This window comes from Nyctibius grandis, chromosome 7 (assembly GCF_013368605.1).
Source record: "Nyctibius grandis isolate bNycGra1 chromosome 7, bNycGra1.pri, whole genome shotgun sequence".
NCBI lineage: Eukaryota > Metazoa > Chordata > Aves > Nyctibiiformes > Nyctibiidae > Nyctibius > Nyctibius grandis.
The window spans coordinates 19,282,629-19,301,110 of record NC_090664.1 but is presented as its reverse complement, the minus strand read 5'-3'; the positions used below and the strand labels follow the sequence as shown (position 1 = coordinate 19,301,110).

At 42.8% G+C, this 18,482-nt stretch overlaps 1 protein-coding gene across 3 annotated transcripts in view; it reads left to right on the top strand.

Annotated features, from left to right (window-relative positions):
• The first annotated feature begins 1,646 nt into the window (after positions 1–1,646).
• The window catches only part of WIPF3 (WAS/WASL interacting protein family member 3), a 42,554-nt gene continuing 25,718 nt past the window's right edge, over positions 1,647–18,482 (top strand). The window contains exon 1 of one of the 3 annotated variants that reach the window (XM_068405246.1): positions 1,647–1,764. The gene's annotated coding sequence lies outside the window, so the exon portion shown is untranslated. Of the gene's footprint in view, positions 1,765–2,086; positions 3,440–18,482 lie in introns of those variants that run through there. The other 2 variants (XM_068405247.1, XM_068405245.1) reach the window with 2 other exon arrangements.

Genomic DNA, 18,482 nt, shown 5'->3' with positions numbered 1-18,482 from the left:
CATAGGTGGAAATGGCCAGTGTTGCACTGTACAAATTCTTCTGTCATTATGCAGACCTCATTGGGAAGTGAAAGAAAGAAAGTGAAAGAAAAGCCATAGGAACAGCACAAACCCAATTTTTTCCTGCACTCTTGCTGCTTGTTCCTCCTAAGCACCTTTGATCTAAACCAAAAGGTGGGAAAAGTCCATTTCATCATTAGCAATGTAAAATCAAATCTCAGCTGAGATTAATTTGCATGAATAATGAAAGCTATTTTCGAGTGTGGCATTATATGTATTTTTTAAAGTAAATGCTTACATTTTTATTTTTCTGGGGCACTACCTATGGCACTCGTGGCTTTGTTTTGTGCTTTGAAGTTCAAATTAGTGACCAGCTGGAAATGGGTTTAGAGCTCTGTGACCACTTTGGAAGCAACTTGGGCAGATACTTAGGACTGAGAATTATTTAGTCTGACAAGCAATCAGGAGGATATTTTCAGAACAATAAATCAAACTCACACCCCTAGAGGAGACGGAACAGAGAGATCTAGAGCACGGATATTTGTGCCCCTGCCCTGATGAGCAGAGGTGCCACAGCCCATTGGTGACTTTCCACCAGTCTCAGAGGCTGATATTGCCATCATCCAGATCCAAACAACCCTGATTTTCCCAGATCGCTTTATAATCAAGGAAGGCAATGAAAAACCCAATTCAACATTTCTACAATGAAACTGGTTTTCCAGAGAAATCCAGAGAAGATGGGCCTGCCTCTCAGCCACCTAAAAGCACCATCCGCAGGCCATCGCACAGACAAGAACCCGCACTATGATATTTAAGTTATTCAGCAGCATCCTCATTCCTGAGGCACTTGGTGTATGACAAAACGGGGGTGCCTTGTTCCTCCAGCTGGCCGGGACACCGCTTGGCAGCAACTCTCTAGCGCTGACAGAAACAAGGAAGGCTTCGTTAGGGTGAGGCCATAACGTTTCCATCTGCAATCTGCCTTGAAAAAAAATCCGGAAGAAAACGTTATTATTTTCTTTTTGCATACGCTTCCATCGCACAATCTGGGGCACAAGGAGGAAAAACGAGGGCACCCAGGCACCTCCACGCACAGGCCCTCGAGAGGCTGCCGGGCAGAAGCGGTTCAGCAGGTGGATGGGTTTTGGCAGGGGGATGGGGTAAGGGCATCTTCACTCGAGCCGTGGGGCAGCATTTCGGCTTCCACATGGGCTGTTAAAAATAACCGGCTCCGCCAAGGCACCTGCTTGTGGGAGGGTGCGCCAGGCTGCAGCTGGACTTCACCCTCACGTGAGAGCTGCCGCGCTTCGAGGGTGGGGATGGAAAACGGGGTGAACGCCCGCGCGGTGCCTCCTTCCTGAGGGAAAGCCCGGCGTGGGCAGGCGCCAGGCCCGGGGCCGAAGGGCCGCGCTGCCGCCCGGGCCGGCACCCGGCGCTGTGGGGCCGTTGGCGCCAGAACCGGCCGGATGCGGCCGGCGCTCACCTGCCCCCGCGCTCCCCTCTCCCTCGGGGCGGCGTGTGTGTGTGTTAAATTACTACTTTTTTTAAAAAAATATATTTATTTTTATTCCCCCCTTGAGGACCGGGACGGACTTTTTTCCCCTCGAGATCTTAAGATTCCCCCCCGCTCCTCCTCCCAGCTAACTCCCACCTCCCCTGAGGGGAGGCGGGCGGCCGCCGTACCTGGCGCCCTCTGCCCGGGGAGGAGCGCGCCGCGCCGCCCCGGCCCCGGCTCCGATGACACCGGCACCGGCCGCTGAGCAGGTGGGCGCGGAGGGGGCGCAGCGCTGCGGCTGCTGGGGTTGGGGTGCCGGTGCCTCCGTCCCGGCTCGCCGCCCCAGTCAGCCGGAGGCGGCGGGGTGGGGGAGCTCGTCGCCCCGCGGCCGGCCCCGAGGGCGAGGCGCCCGCTTCCCCTCGCCGCTGGGGCCGGGGGCGGCCCGAACGCCGGAGCTCCCCCGGCGCTGCGGGGGCCGGGACGACTCCGCGGATAAACTTACTGACACGGCTCGTAACCGGCCCCGCGGCAGCGGCCGGGCACCGCCGCGCCCCCGCCCCGCTCCCCAGCGCCCCGCCGGGCAGGGCCCGGGCCCGGGCCCGGCCCCGGTCAGCGTCCGGCCGCCGGGCCAGGGAGAGCACGGGGCTGACGGGGATACCCAAGGCTTTGTGGTTCCTCACAGCGGTGGAGGAAGCGTGGCTGCATGTTAGGGACGGGTTTTGCATGCTGCTGCTGCTGCTCTGCTTTCCCAAGTAGGTTTCCCGTTCCCAGGCGGTGGTGCATAGGAAGAAGTTTTTTCCTAGTTTTTGCCCTTGAAATAGATGTGCTGGAATAGGTCAGCTGAGAAAAGGGGGGTTGAGTAAGTCAAAGCTACCGTGTATGAATGCTTATTTACCTATTGCAGGGGGAGTGCCAGAGAGGTGTTAGAAAAAGCTTTAACGGTTTGTTATTTAATAATAATTAACATGGGTAAAAACATGACTAAAATCTTGTCACTTATGCATCAACCTGTATGTGCATCAACCTGTATGTGCTAATACAGAGCGATAGGGAATGTGTTGGTAGAGCGTAGCAAGAGGGTTTTTGTTATTATTCTTAGGATGTGCTTGGAGTTTGCAAAGGCATAGCAGCGGTAGGTTATGTCACAGCCCGTGTCTCTGCCCATGCAGGGAGGAGTGGAGGAAGGGTGTGTTTGCGTTGTTCAAGAAGTTCAGGCGTTCTAGGAATAGGAAGGACACATTAGGCCAGCGTGCTTTTTTTCATTTGTTACTGAAAGTGGAATATTACTAAGCGAGATTTCTGAAAGGTAGCAAAATAATTCTGATTTAGGAGAGAAGACACTGAGATAAATGTTGATGATTTCAACACAGAACAGTCTTGGGACAGGATGGATTTATGGGCTAAAATTTGCTAGTGCTTCTGCTGATTCAGACAGTGAAAGATTGCTGAAATTGTGATAACAGTGATCCCTGTTACCATGCATGCTGCATGAATTGAATTGTTGAACTGCTTCCTGATACAATCACTATTTTCTGTTTCTCCATCCATATATCCAGCACAAACTCCTGTTTATTTAACAATGTGTATTTGTATAATCATTGTTAAAGCCTTCAGTTTGCATCCCTTGTACTGAAAGACAAGTCACAGGGAAGATGATTAAGGAAATGAATACAACTTTATTCCATGACGGCAGTCCGAGCTGGGACACTTGTTAGGTGTGTGTGTGTGAAGATGGTTCCCGTTCACTGCATGGACCTGTGACCCAAAACAGTGTCCCAGCTGGAATGTGTGGGTGGTGCAGACACTGCTGCCACCCACGGCTCGTTAAGGGACATTGCCCGAAGTGAGGTGGAAAGATTCAAATCTGCTTTGCTGTCAGTTACCAGCTTCAATGTACAAAGTAACATACAAGAAGCTCGGTGTGGGACCCTTAAAGAGGATTGCGTAAGTGTATTTTGTTTCACTGATAGAATGCTTTGGATGTCTTGCTGTAGATGATGATGACAAAATGTGGGTTAGACTCATAACGAGAAAGAAATACTGTGGCAGTTGATTCTCCTGTAGGAGATCCTAGTCAGAAAGCGGGGATTAGCAACCAACATGCAAATTGATGTTGGTGACCTTGCTATTAAACATTTTTAAGTATTATCTACAATATCTTCCTAAGATGAGGCTCCAGTAGGCTAAGTGGCATACAAAATTGCACAAAAGTGCAGGTGCCTGTACCACCTTGCAATATAAGTACAAAGCTTGTTTTTTTTTCAAAAATCAAGGTTATACATTCTATGAAGACAGGAGTGTATAAATAGCTTGATCAGCTTTATGTACAGACTTTGGTTGCTTAGGGGCAGATGCAAAGCTTAATATGTTCAAATGTTCAAGTCATTACTAGTTTGGGTCTATTCCTGAAAATGACTGAGATGAACCTGAGATTCTGATTCTGTGATTGTACTGCACTGGAAAAAGCAACATATGAGTGTATTTATCAAATCATATAATATAATACAAAGCAACTCCCTTGTTTGTTTTTTTTTTTTTTTCTCTCTCCATCCGCTCCCCCCAAAGGAAATATAAATAAAGATCCTGTAGCATCTCAATTTCTGTTACTGCACTACATCAGGAAGGGTTATGCTAGGATTGTGTACGTAATGACTACTAAATCTGAATTTGCAGAAAGTATTTAGTTTGGGGTTTTTTTAAACAGTAAATCAAAATATAGCAGTGTTGCCTCTCAGTAATCATACCATAAAAGTCAGCAGTGTTTGTTGAATGTCTTGACAGAACATAGCATATATGCTAATAGATGCTCTTTATACTTAAAAAGAATTTTTTTTTTTTGGTTGATGAGGTCAGTGTTTTGGGAAATTCATTGTCCTCTGAAAAGAAGACCTTGAAGTGAAAACAACATCTTAGTCATAACAAATAGAAAAATATTAGCATGTTTTAAGAGATAGATGTTAAAAGCTTCGAAGTTGAATAACATGATTTCCTATTTTATATCTAAAATAAATATTAACTGATATTAAATAGTTTAGTATTAATATTTTAAAATATTCTAACTCCAAAGAGAAGCAGAGCAGTGAAAGGATTGGCATCAAATTTCTTTGTATGTTTGTTTGTCATAACTCACCTATAAGAATTACATGATTTTTCAGAAGCATCTGCTTCTATGGAAGATTTTCTTCTCTATGCTCCATCAGTGACTGGGACAAGTTCTGTTCAGTTATCAAAAGTAGGTGAGACTGGACTAGCTCAGTTCAGCTTTCTTACCCTTGACTTCTGTAAGTTACTGATCCTGGATGTGTGTGACCAACTGCTGCATTGTTATGTGGGTATTTTATGCCATTCATTTTAAGGTCTAATAAACGAGATCACAGATGAAAAGCTGAAGCAGATGATTGCTTTGGGAAAATGATACTAGGCTCTGTTGTGCCAAAATAAAGATTCCTAGCTTCTTCAGAGTATATGTAAAATTAATATCTAAATAAACATAATAATCAACTATAATATCCAGTAAATTCTTTTATCTAGAAGTCTTCAGTACTCACACTGAGTTACTAGTGACTGCTATGCAGTTTTGAGGTATAATTTTCTGGAATGCCTTTGCCACTGTTCTTACAGATCTTCCTCAACTAGTCTGTGCTCTTACACAAAGCAGTTGCCCTCTTTGAAAGACTGAAGCTTTCTGAAAATTAGCTTATAGTAGCAATACCTTAATGGGACTTTACAGTTGCTTTTTCATCTGCATTCATTCTGCGTCAGGGTTGTCCAGTGGCTTCGTAGCCAGGTTGAACAGTGATGTAAACAGGGCTGTATTTGCAAGCAGAAAAAATGTCCTTGGTGCTTCCAAATTGTAGAGAAAAAGAATGTATTTTTAGACAAAATTGTATTCTTTTGAATATGCCAGCCATAATTTGACTTCTGAGTATCGTCGGGTGGACTCATTCAGTATTACATACGTGACAGCTGTAAAGCTGCCTGTGGATTGCTTTGAAAGTATGTGAAACAACTAAAAAATTTTCATAAGGTATGAAAAGTGTGTTTTCATGCCTCGGTAACTCAGACAACAGCTGAAATGTATTTCCTTTAGGCTACCAGAAATACCTCTCTCTCAAATAAGATCATGCATGGGGAGCCTGATTCTTCTTTGCATTGACCCTGTGTCATCTTTCACCGCTGTTACATATAGATATATAACCTTCTGTGATGAGAATGGTATCATTTTGTAGCCAGCCCAGGCAGAGCAGAGCAACAAATCAGCTATGCTATAGCTACAGTGTGAGTGATAATACCAAGTGAAAAGCAGAGGAAAACTGGACCAGAGGTGCCTACAAGATAAAGTTTGCTAAACATAAGAACAGCAAATTCAGCATGAAAGCACTTGCTCAGTCTTGACACTGCTCTTACAGATGTCTAAGAAAATTACCTCCTGTGTCTGCTCTGCAGCTTCTATGTAATGGATATGCTATATCCTTCGTTTACACTGTTGGCAATTGCCATGTCTGCCTTGATAAATTAAAGCGATGGCTAGAAATTACAGTGCTTCTGCTTGATTGATAAGATAGGGGTAAAATGCTTCCTTCTAGACGAACAAAGTGAATGAATGGGTTTAGAGATAGTAACCCCTTTGTGTTGGTCCCTTTCACGAACTATGCGCAGGTCTGTAAATGACTGCTGTACCATTTAACTTTTTCTAGTTACTATATCATGTTTTACTCTCTTCATTATAAGTAACAAAAAAGGAAAAAAGAGCAAAGCAGAATATGGTACCAGATCACAAGGGAGGTCTTGGGATCTTTTGTTCCTCCTTCATATCCTCTTCTTTGAAGGGTATTACGTTATTGCTTTCCTAACTGGAAAATGTATGCAGTGAAAAATGTACATGCACCAGCGCTGCTGACTGCATATGAAATAGTCCTGGCAAATTTTGGGCTTTTACCCAAGTCAGTTACACTTTTCTTGTATCTTCAGAAGAAAAGAAATAACACTGTATCTGTACAGAATCTATAGATCCGCTGTGTTAGTTGAGTAGACACATAAAGAAAACAGCAGAAAAGGCAAGCCAGGCTTACAGATCAGGAAAACAGAGCATTTTTTTAGGAACTTATTTTCAGAGGGAATGTTTGCTGCTCTTGGGGATGTGTGAATCTGCAAAAATATCTGTCAAGTTCTGCCTAGGATTTGGACAGAAAGTTGCTTCAGTTGATCAGTTGTGTGAGCACAAACAGCTTAACACACATTAGTGATGTTACTTGTGTTACTGCAGCTTGTATTGGCTTGAGTATTTTCAGAATCAAACCCTAAAGAACTGACCTCGCTTCTACTGAAAGCAAAAGAAAATTTAGCATAAAAAATAATAAGAGATGGATTAGTCCCTAAATTAGTAAATTGACAGAGGGGGTGGAGACTATCTCTGTAGTGTACTGTGTGAGTGACAGATGTGGGGCCCAACAGGGCATTTAATGCAGAATGAAAGCCGGTTTTAGCTTTGAAATTACTGAGTAGCAAGGAAATTATGCAAAAGCGGATTGTACAAAATATTCTTGGATCAAGTGATCATGAGTTTACATTGACTTAGCAGTAGGATAAATGCTGCAGTGCCATGTGGGGATACCTGAGCTTGCTCTGAACAAGCTGTACCAGGAGCTGCAAAGGCCTGGTGTAGCTGCTGAATGTGTATGCTGTGGTTTCTTTGCTGCTTTCCTCTGCCCAGACTGTTTTACCTGGTTGTTTTTCTCCAAAATTTCAGTCTTGTATCCAGTCTGTCATGTGAGGCTTTGTACGTTGGCACTAATACTTACCAGGTCTAGTCAGGATATATCTCCTGGTACCTCCTAGAATCACATTTCCTTTTTTCAGAGCCAAATCAGCCTAGTTCTGCATTTCTTTTGTTTTTCTCAGTACTAGCAATCTGTGCTGAACCTCTAGTATCATCATGCAGAGTTATTTACTTTTGCACTATGTGCAGCGTTTCTTTCCCCAGGTCAGACATCTCTACCTTTTAAATGAATTGTCTCCTTTTGTCTCGTGTCAGCAGCAGGCAATGGGTGAGGTGAATGGTGAAAAGAGCAAAGACAAAGAAGAAAGTAGAGAGGGGGAATGGAGAGACTGGTAAACCACTAGAAAATGAGAGATTTTCACAGAGGGAAGTAAAGAAAGAGAAGGGCCAGATCCAGGCCGGTAAAAGGGAAAGCTGGAGTCCAAAACCAGCATAAAACTTGACACCAGAGTTGATGGAACCAAGTGAATCCTCATCTTTCCCCTGCTTGGTCCGATGGTAGCAGATACTGGCCGCACTGGAGTATTCTTGGGAGCTGATTCTGGCAGCTGATTCTGATCTAATTGTTTGAAGAAGGAGAATTGCAGAAAACTACTTTGCTCCTATGAGTCTATGATAGACTCATATTCAAAAAAATCTTTTATTGCCAGTTAATACCTAAAATTACTTTCCTTCTTCAGCAGGTAGCAAATTTAGTTGACTATTTTTGGATTCCTAGTGTTCATTGCTTGTTCCATCTGTACGGGTAGATACCAGTCACATTGGGCTCTCTGAATATAATGACTTTCACAAAGAATCACAACTGAAATCCTTTAATAAGTCAAAGGGATGAATCTTCAATTTAATAAAACCCATATTGTTTCTTCTGAGAACTTTGTTTTACTAGCAATTCAGAACTAGGCCTGCAAATCAAAACATCTTTTATCAGAGATTTTTTAGGGAATTAACAGTTGCAAATGACTTTGCTATTTGTTGTTCTTTGTACAAAATGAAACTATTGGCCTGAGTAAATTGCTGTGAGTTTGGAGCTAGATATTTTGTCCATTGCCTTTAAAAACAGCTAACAGTTTTCTGTACAAGAAAGCACATTTACACTTTTATGCACATAGGAAGTTTTATAAATGTATCAGCTGTGACACTTAAGGAGCAATAAGAACACTTTGCATTTTTTTTTTTACTTCAGAACACCGAATTAATTAAAATGCTAAAAATGTAACATGATGGTAGTGTAGTGGGGCTTCCTTAATAACATAGGGTTTTATATACCTTTAACTTATAAGTATGGAAGCCTTACCCTGCTGTGAAGAGCATCTAAGATAAAGTTATCAACTCTGTCATTGAAATGGAGCAGCAGTTTCAACAAGATTGACAGGTAAGAGCATGAAAGTAGAATGTATAAGCATGTTCAGAAGTTGTAGTTTAATTTGTCAGGGCATTAGGGCTAGCATTTTTATCACTGGAAATAGATTTGAGAGGGAAATGAAGTAATCACAACTTCACTGAAAATCAGGATCAAAGCTTCCTGTTATTTCTTTGAGGTGAGGATTTCCCTGGCAGCTTATTCTTGTGGGTGACCAGACCATCACCTTTTACATCCCTTATGAAAGACAATTCTCCTTACAGCATACAGTGATCACAGCCTGTGCTGGGACATGATACTGATACTGTATTTTGGGAAGAATGGCTTATGTTGAATTGACAGATTTATTTTCCTTGCATTGCAAGTATTAGACTGTGTTTCTTAAGCTGGTAGGTAGCAGCCTGATGTGGCACGCGTACAGATTTCTATAAATTTATATTTCCAAGATGGGCAGCTGCAAAAAATAGGATCGCTGATGAAACATCACGTGGTTGAAAGTGAAAATTTTAGAATTATTTGAAACACGGATTTTGAAAGTCTTGTAGTCTTCTGGTACCCACGTTTGCAAATTCTTTTCACTTGACTGACATTTGAAAACAGACATTTTTTGAGCTGTGTGTAGAAAATATAAAAAAGCAAGATGCTGAATACTGCCTTGTTTGGGTTTTCTATTTTTATGCTAGATGTTTAATTGGAAAGCAAAACTTTCTTCTGTTAGGGGAATTGATTAAACAACTTTAGGAATTTCATTGGTGAAAATCATTCTGTGTACAGGTATACTTTTGAAATATCTCTGTATTATATGAATGATATAAATAAATATACGAATAACTATCAAGAAATACACTGTTAATAATTATGTGAAAACATACAATTTACTTCTCTGCAGAGACCACAAAATTTGCAAGTTCTAACTTGAAACATCAGACTGCCTCTACTAAGAGAGCTTAAGTGCTGCTCGCAGTGAAACTCGAGGACTATAAAGTAAACAGTCGTCTTCAGAATGTGGCAGTGACCTTGAACTTCACTGAGCTGCACTTTATTTAGCTTAGGCCAATGATTAACTTTGCTAATGACTGTGTATCGAATTCACCATTGTTTATATATCTGGCAGTGAAATAAGCTATGTCTGTCTTTGTGTGGATGATACAGTATATTTAAAGGAAACCCTTTGTATAAATTGTTTCCTTTGCAAAGTTATGTCTTTGTGCAAGTCCGAATTGCTTCTAATTTACCTCATTTGTCTTTGGACTCTTTAACTTCAGGTTGACACTACAGTAGGCATAATATATTTCTTCTTCCTGTGTGTCATTCTTTTCCTTCTTATTTAAAAGAGGATGACAAATTCTCTTACTCTGCTCCCTTACAGCAATTAGTCTTCTATGGCAGATCCCCACGGAGCAGAGGAAGCTACACCCTGAAATAGTCATGTATAGGATCGTGAAGTCATCTGTGCAGCTTTGCCTCTGAAGGGAGGTTTGTCAAGACATAACACTTCAATTTCTAGCCTCAGCACCATAGGGAACCCAGCAGAGATCTGCCCACGGCACACATGGAAGCAAAGCGTCTTCGCATTCCTGTAACCTGCACTAGGTCAGCCCTGGCCGGTTTGTTGCAGTGTTATCAGACTCCTGACAGAAGAAGAGTCGTGCTGTTTTTTCAGGCAGAAAGGGGATGCAGCCCTTAGCTGGATCAAGCCTGGTGGCAATAGTCCAAGCTGAGGAGAACTTGTGTTCCTTGGCTGAAATGCAGGATACTGTTACATGCTGTGAGACAACCCTACAGACCCTGTGTAGAAAAATGTTGCTTAAGAGTGTTTTAATGGATATTAAATGGAGGAAGAGCGCCTGAGGTTTGTACATTTCAATGGAAATGAAAAAGCTAGATTCTGCCATTAGTTGCAGTGATGTAAATGATGACTGAGAGCAGAAATTTGTCCCCTAAATTGTATACAATCCAGGTACCTTCTGTTAGGAAATGGAGAAAGGCTAGAGTTTTCTTAGTCAGCTTTAGGAATACACCTGTGAATGTCTTAAAATATATATAGTAAGATGGGTATGTATATGAGTGCATTTCTTGTGAGCTGTAAAAGAAGGTTCATGCTTCTGCTCTTAAATCTCTCAAATACAGCAGAGACTGTCATGAATTTTGTGGACAGGGTTATTTTTGCAGAGAGGAGAGACTATGAGGATACTCAGAGGCTCTACCTTGATTCTTCCTTGTTATATTCTCTAAACACAAAAAGTCATTCACACTGAAAATGGTAGAAAGAAATGTAGCATCTGGTGCTTAAAAATTACATGATTTGATTGTTATAATTAAAATCTAAACTGGTTCATTCCAAACAGAAGTTTTTTCCAAGTCATTTCCAGTTGTGTGATAGTGACAGCAGAAAAATTGATCTGTGTAACACATTTCTACTCGTCTCTCTTCTTTCTGTTCTCTTCTCTGCCTCTACATGTGTTGTACTGTCTTTAAAAGATCTGTGGTGTGCTTGTATTATGATTTCAGCTGGTCTTCGGTGATGTTTGACAGGAGCAAAAGGGGGCACAATTAGTCTCATCGTCTACTTTTCAGATCATGAAAGTTGAGCAGATGCTTATTAATGCTATTTCTCCTGTGTAATTTCTGTCAAAATATAAGGACTTAAAAGCTATAACTCAAAACAGTACAGTTAATGGAGAAATCATATTTGATGATATAAAATCTGATTAAAAATTAAGAATAGTTTGTAGTCTACTTTTTTCCTTCAGTTTTTAATCAAGAAAATAAGACCAATATTGTAGATAAGCTTTGCTGCACATCTATGAAATATCTACTTCAGCCTTCACTTTGAAGCAAAAAAAAAAAATCTGTAAATTTTGCCAAAACTGAATTACCTACCTCAGAGTGTGTGGTCATAAAGATGGCAGATCCGGTAATAATGAATCAGTTATTTTGCAATCCTTTCTCCAAATCGATTAAAAGGGTTGCATTTTCAATTCCAGACGTGTTGTTTCATATTAATGACTAGGCCACCTAAATGGCCACCTAGCCATTTAAAAAAAAATGCTACTAGTTAAGAAATATTTTTGTGTATAAATGCATCTTATGTGCATTTAAATAATTATGATTTTTTTCCTCCGTCTTTTCCCCTTCTAGACATTGTTCTAGAAGGTACAGCTGTTTCATGCCTTCCCTTTCCATGATGGGTGAACCTATTTTAGCATAGCCTTTGCAGGAAGACCTGTGGTGGTTCTGCTGGGCATGAGTGTGGCAGCAGACATGTCCGCTGCTGTCCAAAACCCGTGTTGTTTCTTAGTGTGGCTCTGTGCTTCCAGCAGGACTTTGTCGTAGTATGAGCTCAGCACTGTGGCACTGACGCTTTAGGAGGAGACCTTTGGGAAGCTTTTGGATCAGAGCTTGTGTATATCTGGTGGCTGGGCAAGGTGAGACCAAATCTACATAAAAGCTTAGGCAGACGTATTGCGTTTCGCACAGGTGAATCCAGTGCAGGGCTGAGAGCAGTCCATGAAGAACAAACATCTGTATCTACTCTGTCTTGTCTGACGCTTCAAAATGAAAGTCTGGGTCAAGACTTTATTTGGGCCTTCAGAAATTAGGAGCTTGAATTCTACGTTGAGGACTGAACTTGCCGTTCTTAAACCCAGCTGCTATTCAAGGAGGCACTGTGAGGAGAAGCAAGGAACAGTCTGTGACATCTGAAATTACCAGTCTTAGAATTACCTTTACCAAGAGGACAAAAAACCGACCAATTGTTTTGAGATCGGAGAACAGTAATAATGTTCACTGACTGATGGGACTGATTGCGAGAAGTAAAACAGCTCAAAAAGTATAATTAGTCCTTGTAAATGTGCTTATAATTCTTATATTTCACAAAGCAGATGCTGAGGGGTAGGAGAGACTATTTTGCTTGGTACATGGTAGAGTCATCTGCAGTGGAGTGCAAATGGGATCAAATTTAGAAAAGGAGAAATTAGGCTGAGTGTCAGGCAATCTGAACTATGAGAGCTATTTGACTGTGAAAGAGCTTCCCACGGGAAGTAATACAAGCCACATTATTTGGGACACCTAAAATTAGACTTCAGAAAGCACTAAAAAAAAAGGTACAACCTTGCTTTGTTAGGGAGGTGGACTAGAACAGGCAGGATTTGGGTTTTTCCTTTTTTCGCAATAAATTCTGCAGTTGTTGGGCCTGCTTGTGTTCTGTGATGTGGACGTCAAGGGAAGATTTATATTAGTTTTTGCCTGAGAAAACAGGCTAAACACACAGGCTTCTCCCCTCCACCTATTGCCAACTTTTTAAGCTGTGTCTTTATTTCTGTCCCTCAGGGATAGTTCAGACCCCTCTGTTCTGATTATAAATATGTGTATTTAGAGGAGAGGAGAAAGGGCACATGTGCCTTAAGGTCCCTTTGTGGCATTTCCCTCTTGTCTGGCTCTTAACAGATGCTGGAACTGATCAACATGATACTCCTTTTTTTGTTTTAAATTCAGAATTTATTTAGCTTATAATGTGCTTATAACCCTGGCATGTTCTGAATCGATTGTCTGAAATTGCCAATCATATTTTAACTAGCAACTTGATGGAGGGGGAAGAGGCAAATGAAATACAGCCTTTAACCAAGGAATAGAGGCCTCCAAATATGTGTGTTGATATATTGAAAGTGTTGCAGTCTTCTGCATAATTCTCTTTAACTACAAACTGCATGGAAGTGAGATAGGTGCAGTGATACAAAAGAGATTCTTATACCCAGTCCTCCATATTAAAATGTGTAGATCATGTAGTTATGACTAAATTTTAAGAGCCAATTTTTTTTATTTGTAGATTAGTTTGAAGATGCCTACCTTTATCTACATACAGTCTTTCTTTGCTATCAGTATCTGCTTGTGTCCGCTTGAACAAGTAGAACACTTACATGGAAACTGTTTCTTCATTGCATAGGTATTAGATGTGATTACCTTCCCAGTGTAAGAGTACCAGTATAAAAACCATATGAATTTGTTTTTGTGCACAAAAGCACACCAATATCAAGACATCAAGCCTCTGAATTTGTGATGAGACAAAGGAAGGTGCACACACAGAATTTTCTGAAAGATAGTTCATTTGTAGAGGATTTGAAACACCATAGGAGAAAAGCTATAGGGTGTCTTCAGTATTTCGTTCAAGGGCTGTGTGTTATAGCCCTCCAAAATGCATTCTTCTCCTCTGTCACTGGACAAGAGGATTCAGGATAGGGGAGTAGGGTACATGGTGAAGGGAACACTTCTTCTGCACTGAATTTTGGGTTGTAGATGGTGTCCTGCTTTGGACTAGGACAGAACCAAATCTCCTTTCAGTAATTTTTCCTTTCAGTTAAGTGTTTTCTGAGTAACTGCACTCTGTGAAGTTAACTACATGTTTTTCAGACAGTGTCCGCTTCTAGAATTGATAACGCTTGAAGTTTACAGTTGTTACTAAGGTAACGGTAAGAATGGTATGCAGAAAGGCTCTTGCTTACGCTCATTCCTATAGAAACCAAGGTCACTGCTAAATCTCTAATGTCCCACAAGAGAAAGGATGTAAAAGGGTTACACGTGTGGGGAGGAGCGGACAGGACAGATGACCCAAAATTGACCAACGAGGTGTTCCATCCCATACACATCATTCTCAGTTTATAGCTGAGGGATCACAAGGGTCACACTCTCTTCCTCTGTGACTGACATCTGAGGAGGACTCTTGTTTCTCGTGCCTTCAATCCCAATCTATGCATTCCTGAACTCGGCTCTTGTCTGCTGCCGAGCCCAGTTCAGGGACTTCCCAGTGCCTGCCCTGCAGTGCCAGTGGTGATGTGAACCACTCTGTGATAATCATCAGGGGGAGCTCGATCTTGGTTTTCTACATATTTCATTATTTTCATTAATATTATTATTTCTGTTAATGTTGTTATACTCTTTTTCATTGTTATTGTTTTAGTAAAGCTGTTTTAATTTTCCAACCCATAAGTCTCTGTCCCTTTTCTCTTCTGGGGGAAGGAAAGGGTTAATAAAGAGCATCCGTTGTCTGTTTAATAGCCAGCCCAGCCTTAAACGGTGACAGATGGCCACACAGTTTCTGGTCCTGGAACTTAGGCTGCATCACTTGGAGGCGTGGGTGCTGGGGCTGGTGAGAGAGGCAGCTAGAAAAGTCAACCGATTGCATTTCAGATTGTGACTTCTAAATACCAAGAGCTGATTCCTGTTTCCTTTCTCCCACTGCTGCTCGCCTCCAGTGTGCTTTACCTCCTGCTGCCACGCACATGGTGTGCCACAGAAGCGTGGGCTGTATTTTTTTTTCTAATTTGACTAAGAGCATATTTCCCAATCTAAATCCTTAATGAAGACAAAAGGCCTGTATTGCACGGTAGGAAGATACTAACCCAAAACATATTATTAGCAGGGAAGACTCATTCTCCTTATGTCCATGTTTTTGAATGACTTAATTGAAGAAAAGAGATATCTTCTGATAATAGCTTTCTGCATAGGGCATCAGTGAGGGTGGAACAGTGTAGATGCTGCAATGCCGGATTTCTTGGAAAGCTTCATTAAGCCATTATAAAGTGATTGCAACCAATGCTGTTACAGATCCAGAGTGCTTTGAATCCAGAGTGCTTTGAATCCAGAATGCTGGTTAGCATTCAAGGACTGCTTCTTCCGAGCTCAAGATCAGAGCATCCCAGCAGGTAGGAAGTCAAGGAAGGGTACCAGGAGACCTGCATGGTTAAACAGGGAACTGCTGGGCAAACTCAAGTGGAAGAAGAGGGTGTACAGATCATGGAAGGAGGGGCTGGCCACTTGGGAGGAATATAAGTCTGTTGTCAGAGGATGTAGGGAGGCAACTAGGAAAGCTAAGGCCTCCTTGGAATTAAACCTTGCAAGAGAGGTCAAGGACAACAGAAAGGGCTTCTTCAAATAACATTGCAGGTAAAGCCAACACTAGAGGCAATGTAGGCCCACTGATGAATGAGGTGGGGGTCCTGGAGACAGAGGATAAAAAGAAGGCGGAGTTACTGAATGCCTTCTTTGCCTCTGTCTATACAGCTGGAGGCTGTCCTGAGGAGCCCCGGACCCCTGAGGCCCCAGAAGAAGTCAGGATAGAGGAGGAATCTGTCTTGGTAGATGAGGGCTGGGTCAGGGACCAATTAAGCGATCTGGACGTCCATAAATCCATGGGCCCTGATGGGATGCACCCGCGGGTGCTGAGGGAGCTGGCGGAAGTCATTGCTAGGCCACTCTCCATCATCTTTGCTAAGTCGTGGGCAACGGGAGAGGTGCCTGAGGACTGGAGGAAAGCGAATGTCACTCCAGTCTTCAAAAAGGGCAAGAAGGAGGACCCGGGTAACTATAGACCGGTCAGCCTCACCTCCATCCCCGGAAAGGTGATGGAACAACTTGTTCTTGGTGCTGTCTCTAGGCATATCGAGGATAGGGGGATCATTAGGGGCACTCAACATGGCTTCACCAAGGGGAAGTCATGCTTAACCAACTTGATAGCCTTTTATGAGGACATAACCGGGTGGATAGATGATGGTAAAGCTGTGGATGTGGTCTATCTCGATTTCAGTAAAGCGTTTGACACGGTCTCCCACAGCATCCTCGCAGCTAAACTGAGGAAGTGTGGTTTGGGTGATCGGGTAGTGAGGTGGATTGTGAACTGGCTGAAGGAAAGAAGCCAGAGAGTGGTGGTCAATGGGACAGAGTCCAGTTGGAGGCCTGTGTCTAGCGGAGTCCCTCAAGGGTTGGTACTGGGACCAGTTCTATTCAATATATTCATTAATGACTGTCAGCAAGTTCGCTGATGACACCAAACTGGGAGGAGTGGCTGATGCACCAGAAGGCTGCGCAGGCATTCAGAGAGACCTGGACAGGCTGGAGAGTTGGGCGGGAAGAAACTTAATGAAATATAACAAGGGCAAGTGTAGAGTCCTGCATCTGGGCAAGAACAACCCCATGTACCAGTACAAGTTGGGGGCAGACCTGTTGGAGACCAGCGTAGGGGAAAGGGACGTGGGGGTCCTAGTGGACAACAGGATGACCATGAGCCAGCAGTGTGCCCTTGTGGCCAAGAAGGCCAATGGCATCCTGGGGTGTATTAGAAGGGGTGTGGTCAGCAGGTTGAGAGAGGTTCTCCTCCCCCTCTACTCTGCCCTGGTGAGGCCGCATCTGGAGTATTGTGTCCAGTTCTGGGCCCCTCAGTTCAAGAAGGACAGGGAACTGCTAGAGAGAGTCCAGCGCAGAGCCACAAAGATGATTAAGGGAGTGGAACATCTCCCTTATGAGGAGAAGCTGAGGGAGCTGGGTCTCTTTAGCTTAGAGAAGAGGAGACTGAGGGGTGACCTCATTAATGTTTATAAATATGTAAAGGGCAAGTGTCAAGAGGATGGAGCCAGGCTCTTCTCAGTGACATCCCTTGACAGGACAAGGGGCAATGGGTGCAAGCTGGAACACAGGAGGTTCCGCATAAATATGAGGAAAAACTTCTTTATGGTGAGGGTGACCGAACACTGGAACAGGCTGCCCAGAGAGGTTGTGGAGTCTCCTTCTCTGGAGACATTCAAAACCCGCCCTGGACGCGTTCCTGTGTGATATGGTCTAGGCAATCCTGCTCCGGCAGGGGGATTGGACTAGATGATCTTTCGAGGTCCCTTCCAATCCCTAACATTCTGTGATTCTGTGACATGCTAGTCCTTTGCATAGCAATCTCTCAAGGGAGAAAGCAAATGTCGTAGAGGCTCTGCATAGTTAATTTTTGATCTCCCATAAAGTATTTTAAAAGGTGCAGCAGAAGAAAAATACTCTGATATTGTCTGGATATTGTTCATGTATGCTTGCTAGGAAGTAGACAAGGCTTCATATACCTTTTAACTTCATTACCTCTTTTAATCTATCCCTTTCTAACCAAAGAGCCGAGTATTCCCCTGAAGTTTGTAACTTGCCTCATTTCTGTCTTGTTCTCTGTCCTGGAGCTCTCTGGATTGAACTGTCTCATTTTGCCCGCTTACACAGGTGATTCGTAGATTACTTGACCAAAGGGTTTCAGGCAGCTGGAAAAACACAGAGTGCCTGCTTTTAAAAAAGAAGGGAGGGATGAGGGGAATAGGGTTTAGGAATTGTGGTTCTTCCAATTTAATGTCAATTTCTAGAAAAACATCAAAATGAGTAAAATGTTTCTAAATGCTTGGAGGAGACGAGAAAACAAATTATGATCTACAGAGGTATATAAAGAACAAATGTATCAAATCAATGTAATTTCCTGCTAAGATAAAGCCTTACAGAAAGGAAAGAAATAGCAGATGTCGTATTTTGCGTTATTGTAGGGCTTTTGACACGGTTTCACATGACATTCTGAAGAGTCTCAGAAGACAGTCATGACACGATGGACATAAAACTAGATACAAAACCGTGTTTGGAGCATTTATCCAAGAGTCACTATCAAAATAAAAGAAGCTATCAAGTATGGCTTGCAGAGGGCTCTCTTTGGCACTGCCTAGTACTTTCATTTGCAATTTTACTGATGAAATTCAGGGGTTGCTTGTTAACTTCACAGGGAGGAATAACCCCCATGCACCAGCACAGGTTGGGGGTTGACCTGTTGGAAAGCAGCTCTGGAGAGAAGGACCTGGGAGTTATGGTGGACAAGTTCACCATGAGCCAGCAATGTGCCCTCCTGGCCAAGAAAGCCAATGGTATCCTGGGGTGCATTAGGAAGAGTGTGGCCAGCAGGTTGGGGAGGTTATCCTCCCCCTCTACACAGCCCTGGTGAGGCCACACCTGGAGTACTGTGTCCAGTTCTGGGCTCTCCAGTTCAAAAAAGACAGTTCATAAAGACA